This window comes from Schistocerca cancellata, chromosome 3, assembly GCF_023864275.1.
Source record: "Schistocerca cancellata isolate TAMUIC-IGC-003103 chromosome 3, iqSchCanc2.1, whole genome shotgun sequence".
Lineage (NCBI taxonomy): Eukaryota > Metazoa > Arthropoda > Insecta > Orthoptera > Acrididae > Schistocerca > Schistocerca cancellata.
The window spans coordinates 698,623,258-698,629,654 of record NC_064628.1 but is presented as its reverse complement, the minus strand read 5'-3'; the positions used below and the strand labels follow the sequence as shown (position 1 = coordinate 698,629,654).

Genomic DNA, 6,397 nt, shown 5'->3' with positions numbered 1-6,397 from the left:
AAGCCAGACTACAGTAAGTAGCTTACCGTTGTTTTGCAGAGACGAGGAGGCTTGAACGGAATAGAGTAGCTATGACAGGCGCATCAAACGACTATTCGTACTGCAGGGCACAAAAAATAAACAGACGAATTATCTTTCTGTTTATTGCAACGTAGCATCAACCAGCAATATCTTTGGTTACCCAAATTGGTTGTGTTCTTCGTGACAAAATTTATATATTATTAGTATAGGCGCTGTCAACGGCCTTGCCGCAGTGGTAACACCGGTTCCCTTCAGATCACCGAAGTTAAGCGCTGTCGGGCTGGGATAACACTTGGATGGGTGACCATCCGGTCTGCCGAGCGCTGTTACAAACGGGGTGCACTCAGCCCTTATGAGTCAAACTGAGGAGCTACTTGATAGAGAAGTAGCAGCTCCGGTCTCAGAAACTGACATACGGCCGGGAGAGTGGTGTGCTGACCACATACCCCTCCATATCCGCATCCAGTGACGCCTGTGGCCTGAGGATGACACGGCGGCCGGTCGGTACCTTTGGGCCTTCATGGCCTGTGCGGGAGGAATATAGGCTCTAGCACACGTCACTTGTGATGTATAAGTCTGTTTCTGTAAACAGTAGTACACTGCGACAAAATTTTGTAAGTGAAAATGATACATTAGGTACTGCATACGCAGAATAAGGTTCATACCTGTAAACTAAATTGATTGTGCTGTTAATGACGATGTAAACATGTTTTAATGTTTTTTTTTAATGAAATATACTTTAAGATTACACTGAATGAATGTCTCATTTGTGGACTGGGTACTGAACTCAAATTCACGTGTTGCGTGTTGTAAGTGCAAGTGGTGTGCTTATTCTGTGTTATTGTTAGCAAAACTTTACACGAATTGATTGGGCAATGCGACTCCCAATACCAGAAAGTAAGTACAGTCACTGCAAAATACATTCAGCACCTTAGGCATTGATTACTATGGCTCTGTTCAGAACCAATAACTTTGGTCCCTGTGCACATAACAAATAAATTAAATTGTAACAATAATTAAATGGACACCCTGGCTGCAAGCAGGCGTTGATATACTTCATTGGGGACATGTTGAAAATGTGTGCCCCGACCGGGACTCGAACCCGGGATCTCCTGCTTACATGGCAGACGCTCTATCCATCTGAGCCACCGCGGGCACAGAGGATAGTGCGTCTGCAGGGACTTATCCCTTGCACGCTCCCCGTGAGATCCACATTCCCGACATGTCCACACCACTACATTCGTAGTGCACCTAATAGATGTTTGCCCATCATACTCATTACTAGTGGCAGATTAATCTACCAAGTCCCGTACGAGTTCGGGCATAGCGTGTGCGTTCGCACGAGAAGGTCAATGGTTGGGAAGCCATATTTTTATTTATATATGACGGTAGTATCGGTTCCCGAAAGAACAGTTACGTTAAAACAGTGCGTCGAAGAAATAAAGCAGAAACCTTGGCCCGAACATCAGGAGGCCAATCTTCCTATCAGTCGGGGTCTCGTCATAGTCTCATAGCGCACCCGAAAAATAGAGTTTCTCCAGAAAAAATTCCCCTATAATCGTTGTATCTTTCGAGACATCATCACAGGAATGGGAAAAATTTGTGCAACAAAATAGGATTTGTTCAATACATAAGTTTCCAAGATCCGAAACTTATGAAGTAACGAGTATTTAAGGATCGGTCGTTCAATCCTTTCACTGATGCACTTCCAATTTAACGCAGCCATCTTTATCGAACAACGATTAACTATAACGCCCAATGATTGATGGCAGGCGACCAACGCAGCCCATGGAATATCAACTGCGACAAATTTCTGCAAATTGGGTAAACGACACTTCCGATCGTTAATTTGTACTCCTGTAAGACTACAAAATGCATCCAAAATATCCTTGAGCACCGGTATGTCGTCATGAGTACTAAGAAAGTACCACAACGTCATCGACATATGCGCCTACTATGAACCTTTCTTTCAATAACGACCAGCCACCCAGTCGAGCAGCTATGGACCGCAGTAAGAGTTCCATAAATAGGACGAATAACGACAAAGAAAGGGGATTCCACAGCAGGACACCTCGACACACTTCTATGGGGGCAGTAAGACGACCACACACGTCAATAGACGCCTGAATGCCAATAATTAAGGAGGTGGAGATCCGGCGTAACAACACTATCAAGGAGGAAAGTAAAATCAACAGGCCGTAAACCTTCTGATGCCGCTCCAGTGTGAAGACTAGAAAAATGCTTAGAAAGTTCACGCACTATGTCAGCTTGGGATGACCACTCACGACCGTCCATAGAACGAATGGCAGTGAGACACGTCTTTTAAGATCACGCTTGAAGTCAAATTAGATGATGCACCGACACAAACTCATCATGGAGATGGGATCGCAAACGTAGACCATCTGACTGTAGACTTTTGAGTTGCAGGAGCTTCGCCTTCACGCAGTGAAAAGCAATAATTCTCAAAGTGACGTCTCCAGCACTATCATAAAGATCACGAAGAACAGCATAATAAAATACCCGAGTCCTCCTCATTTCAGCCGCTTTACCAGCATTAAAATGCATGAGTGCTGTGCGAAGTCGAGATTAGGCAATAGCAACCTGCCATTCCATAACTTCTACATCTACATCTACATGACTACTCTGCAATTCACATTTAAGTGCTTGACAGAGGGTTCATCGAACCACAATCATACTATCTCTCTACCATTCCACTCCCGAATAGCGCGCGGGAAAAACGAACACCTAAACCTTTCTGTTCGAGCTCTGATTTCTCTTATTTTATTTTGATGATCATTCCTACCTATGTAGGTTGGGCTCAACAAAATATTTTCGCATTCGGAAGAGAAAGTTGGTGACTGAAATTTCGTAAATAGATCTCGCCGCGACGAAAAACGTCTTTGCTTTAATGACTTCCATCCCAACTCGCGTATCATATCTGCCACACTCTCTCCCCTATTACGTGATAATACAAAAGGAGCTGCCCTTTTTTGCACCCTTTCAATGTCCTCCGTCAATCCCACCTGGTAAGGATCCCACACCACGCAGCAATATTGTAACAGAGGACGAACGAGTGTAGTATAAGCTGTCTCTTTAGTGGACTTGTTGCATCTTCTAAGTGTCCTGCCAATGAAACGCAACCTTTGGCTCGCCTTCCCCACAATATTATCTATGTGGTCTTTCCAACTGAAGTTGTTCGTGATTTTAAAAATACTCTCCTGGAAATGGAAAAAAGAACACATTGATACCGGTGTGTCAGACCCACCATACTTGCTCCGGACACTGCGAGAGGGCTGTACAAGCAATGATCACACGCACGGCACAGCGGACACACCAGGAACCGCGGTGTTGGCCGTCGAATGGCGCTAGCTGCGCAGCATTTGTGCACCGCCGCCGTCAGTGTCAGCCAGTTTGCCGTGGCATACGGAGCTCCATCGCAGTCTTTAACACTGGTAGCATGCCGCGACAGCGTGGACGTGAACCGTATGTGCAGTTGACGGACTTTGAGCGAGGGCGTATAGTGGGCATGCGGGAGGCCGGGTGGACGTACCGCCGAATTGCTCAACACGTGGGGCGTGAGGTCTCCACAGTACATCGATGTTGTCGCCAGTGGTCGGCGGAAGGTGCACGTGCCCGTAGACCTGGGACCGGACCGCAGCGACGCACGGATGCACGCCAAGACCGTAGGATCCTACGCAGTGTCGTAGGGGACCGCACCGCCACTTCCCAGCAAATTAGGGACACTGTTGCTCCTGGGGTATCGGCGAGGACCATTCGCAACCGTCTCCATGAAGCTGGGCTACGGTCCCGCACACCGTTAGGCCGTCTTCCGCTCACGCCCCAACATCGTGCAGCCCGCCTCCAGTGGTGTCGCGACAGGCGTGAATGGAGGGACGAATGGAGACGTGTCGTCTTCAGCGATGAGAGTCGCTTCTGTCTTGGTGCCAATGATGGTCGTATGCGTGTTTGGCGCCGTGCAGGTGAGCGCCACAATCAGGACTGCATACGACCGAGGCACACAGGGCCAACACCCGGCATCATGGTGTGGGGAGCGATCTCCTACACTGGCACACTGGCCGTACACCACTGGTGATCGTCGAGGGGACACTGAATAGTGCACGGTACATCCAAACCGTCATCGAACCCATCGTTCTACCATTCCTAGACCGGCAAGGGAACTTGCTGTTCCAACAGGACAATGCACGTCCGCATGTATCCCGTGCCACCCAACGTGCTCTAGAAGGTGTAAGTCAACTACCCTGGCCAGCAAGATCTCCGGATCCACAGGACTACATCCAACATCTCTACGATCGTCTCCATGGGAGAATAGCAGCCTGCATTGCTGCGAAAGGTGGATATACACTGTACTAGTGCCGACATTGTGCATGCTCTGTTGCCTGTGTCTATGTGCCTGTGGTTCTGTCAGTGTGATCATGTGATGTATCTGACCCCAGGAATGTGTCAATAAAGTTTCCCCTTCCTGGGCAATGAATTCACGGTGTTCTTATTTCAATTTCCAGGAGTGTAGTTCAAATGGCTCTGAGCACTATGGGACTTACCATCTGTGGTCATCAGTCCCCTAGAACTTAGAACTACAGCATTTTGAAGTCTTTCAACGGAAGACCGTCCCTATAAAGCATGGCCATGACAGTACAACTTCCTGGCGCAACATTAAAAAACATAGAATACCCAGTTCGACAAAACACACCAAGTAACACTTCTTGCAAACGCACATCAGCTTGGGACTCGTAAATAATCCAAAAATCATAATGGAGAGCTCATCATGTTAACATTTAGGGTATAAACCTGCATTAGTTAATACATGTAAAGCACGAAACTAGAATTGGAAAAAAATGTACGCATCACGACCCGCTCTTCACAGCACCGACAGACGGTGGAGACGAAGTGGACTAAGTGACAACATAACTTCTTGACGCGGAACTGTAGCGGGCCCATCAAGATCCACTGCGGGGAGGAAGGCGTCCCCACACAACTCAACGGAATGCGAGAAACATCACCATCAGATAAAGAAGAGACAGGCAATGCAGCGTCTGAAGCTGTCTGCGTAACCTGACTACGCGGAAGGGAATCCATAGTAACCTGTTGCTCCAACGCGTCAGATTGAGGAAGGGATGGCATTTCACTAGAACAGTGGAAAGGCAGAACAGCACAGATGTCTCCTTTAAACCATCTACATCTTCACATACATCTACATTTATACTCCGCAAGCCACCCAACAGTGTGTGGCGGAGGGCACTTTACGTGCCACTGTCATTACCTCCCTTTCCTGTTCCAGTCGCGTATGATTCGTGGGAAGAAAGACTGCCGGAAAGCCGCCGTGCGCGCTCGAATCTCTCTAATTTTATGTACATTCGTGATGTCCTCGGGAGGTATAAGTAGGGGGAAGCAATATATTCGATACCTCATTCAGAAACGCACACTCTTGAAACCTTGACAACAAGCTACATCGCGATGCAGAGCGCCTCTCTTGCAGAGTCTGCCACTTGAGTTTGCTAAACATCTCCGTAACGCTATCACGCTTACCAAATAACCCTGTGACGAAACGCGCCGCTCTTCTTTGGATCTTCTCTATCTCCTCCGTCAACCCGACCTGGTACGGATCCCACACTGATGAGCAATACTCAAGTATAGGTCGAACGAGTGTTTTGTAAGCCGCCTCCTTTGTTGATGGACTAAACCTGGCACCCGCCCTACCAACAATTAATTTTATATGATCGGAGCGTCTATAGAAAGGTCCCAGAACTGCTCTCATTAATAAACGATCACAACGCCCATATAGTACTAGGGACAGAAAGTTGGCTGAAACCAGACGTAAACAGTAACGAAATCCTAAACTCAGATTGGAATGTATACCGCAGAGACAGGCTGAACAGTGAAGGGGGAGGCGTGTTTATAGCGATAAGAAGTGCAATAGTATCGAAGGAAATTGACGGAGATCCGAAATGTGAAATGATTTGGGTGAAGGTCGCGGTTAAAGCAGGCTCAGACATGGTAATTGGATGTCTCTATAGGCCCCCTGGCTCAGCAGCTGTTGTGGCTGAGCACCTGAAGGATAATTTGGAAAATATTTCGAGTAGATTTCCCCACCATGTTATAGTTCTGGGTGGAGATTTTAATTTGCCGGATATACACTGGGAGACTCAGACGTTCATAACGGGTAGCAGGGACAAAGAATCCAGTGAAATTTTTTTAAGTGCTTTATCTGAAAACTACCTTGAGCAGTTAAACAGAGAACCGACTCGTGGCGATAACATATTAGACCTTCTGGTGACAAACAGACCCGAACTATTTGAAAAAGTTAACGCAGAACAGGGAATCAGCGATCATAAAGCGGTTACGGCATCGATGATTTCAG

The 6,397-nt window shown here is 47.2% G+C and overlaps 1 non-coding gene across 1 annotated transcript; it reads right to left on the bottom strand.

The window, feature by feature from the left end:
• Positions 1-1,102: 1,102 nt before the first annotated feature.
• Trnat-ugu (transfer RNA threonine (anticodon UGU)) lies at positions 1,103-1,177 on the bottom strand. The gene has a single exon. It is a non-coding gene; the product is annotated as a tRNA-Thr (tRNA).
• Positions 1,178-6,397: the final 5,220 nt, after the last annotated feature.